Source organism: Zeus faber (assembly GCF_960531495.2).
Source record: "Zeus faber genome assembly, chromosome: 17".
Classification (NCBI taxonomy): domain Eukaryota; kingdom Metazoa; phylum Chordata; class Actinopteri; order Zeiformes; family Zeidae; genus Zeus; species Zeus faber.
Window position 1 is genome coordinate 12920084 of NC_137204.1, and position 1733 is coordinate 12921816.

Genomic DNA, 1733 nt, shown 5'->3' on the forward strand with positions numbered 1-1733 from the left:
TCCAATCTAATCTAATCTAATTCATCACAGTAGAATTACTATTACATTTTATTTATTTTTGTTGCAGCAATTAAGCTCTTAAGACATTAGACCAAAACGGCACAGGATAGTGTCTTGCCTCCAATATCGGTGTCTTGTTGATTAAAAATAAAAATGTTTCCGTTTATTTCATTGCATACACCCTCAAGAGCAATTTAAATTAAATGAAATGAAATTCAAAAGGCTTTATTGGCACGGGGAGACTTTTTTTTTTTTTTGATGTGTGTAAGCAGATAACAGATATCCGAGGAAATCGATCATTTTTGACACGCGCCACACCCACTGAGGGGCGGCGTGGCGTCGACGTCACGGGAGATCGCTTAAATATGCGTTTTCCCCGTGAGAATTTGTGCGAAGCCAACCCCGCTTCGAGTTCTTCCTCTAACCTACGAGTTTTCCGTTTGTGATACACCCATTGTACAGGTTCCGAGCAACCGTCGGTCTATGCAGCGAGCTCCGGTGGCCCAGTTGCAGAGGAAAACAAAAGTTTTTGGACGACTGAGACGCCAACCGACCAGTGTTTACAGGTAACGCAGCGCAGCGTATCAACGCCTCGCATCCATTACTTCGAGTGAGTAAACAACTTTCCGGAAGTGGACGGATAAGAGCAAGAGCGGAACATCTGGACGGATCCGCGATACAGCGTCACACCACGTTTTCCAACGTCAGCGTTGAACTTTGGGTGAGTCGAACTCCCTGGACTGGTACGTCTCGACGACTTCGTGGAAGTCGGGAGCGACGTTTCCCCGTGTTCACAAACAGAATGAAGTATTCACGCATCTGAAACGTGTGACAAATTGAAATTGCTGCCGATGCTTCTTGCTCCGTTCGAGCGCAGGCTTGATATCGACAAGCGCAGCGGTGTATGAGCTCGACCTGGTCTTAACGGCCCGTGTGTCGGGGGGGGGGGGGGTGAGAAAAAAAGAAAATCCTCTTCCCTGTTTTCGCCAATGAAATACATTTTTCACGAATCCCAAAAGGGGGTTTTAAATGCTGTTTAATATCGATAAAATAATACGAACCATTTAAGGTGCGGGTTTTTTTGTTTTTTTTTGAAGTTCAGCCATGATGCCATGCACTCACCAGTTATGTTCGTCACAGTCACGTTGCAGAAAAATCCGAGGTTTTTTGAACGCACTATGAAGTCAGACGCCGTAACGGGCTGCTAACTTCAGCGTCGTCTCGCGCGTATTCTATCGTATCAGTAAAGATAATGTTTCCAAGAAACAGATATTACCAATCCGATTTATATATATATATTTTTTTACTCTATGACACGTCCACTCTTCAAAAAGTGGTCTTGTGGTTGTCTGTTTTTCTTAAATCTAATATGTTTTGAATAAAAGAGTTAAGTTACACGTACCACAGTAAAGTTTGTTTCGTATTGGAGGTTCGGCGTGACGCCCTTCGCGCAAAAAACACAATATTTCAGTCACAAAATGAACTCTGCTTTACTTCCATCAACAGTGTTCATTTTTGAAGTGTGTGTGTGTGTGTGTGTGTGTGTGTGTGTGTGTGTGTGTGTGTGTGCGTGTGCGTGTGTGTGCGTGTGCGTGTGCGTGCGTGTTGGGGGTCCGTCTCAACTCTTGACTGGTATTCTCCCAATAGCTTTTTCCAACGGTCAATTAATCAGCTCAAAACATATTTGAAAGGTTGTTGCGCAACAAATGAAAACCTGTGAATACGCCTCAATC

General features: G+C 43.9%; 1 protein-coding gene across 1 annotated transcript in view; it reads left to right on the forward strand.

Annotated features, from left to right (window-relative positions):
• The first annotated feature begins 384 nt into the window (after positions 1-384).
• The window catches only part of lmo4a (LIM domain only 4a), a 19065-nt gene continuing 17716 nt past the window's right edge, over positions 385-1733 (forward strand). Inside the window, exon 1 of the mRNA XM_080018004.1 lies at positions 385-721. The gene's annotated coding sequence lies outside the window, so the exon portion shown is untranslated. The remainder of the gene's footprint in view (positions 722-1733) is intronic.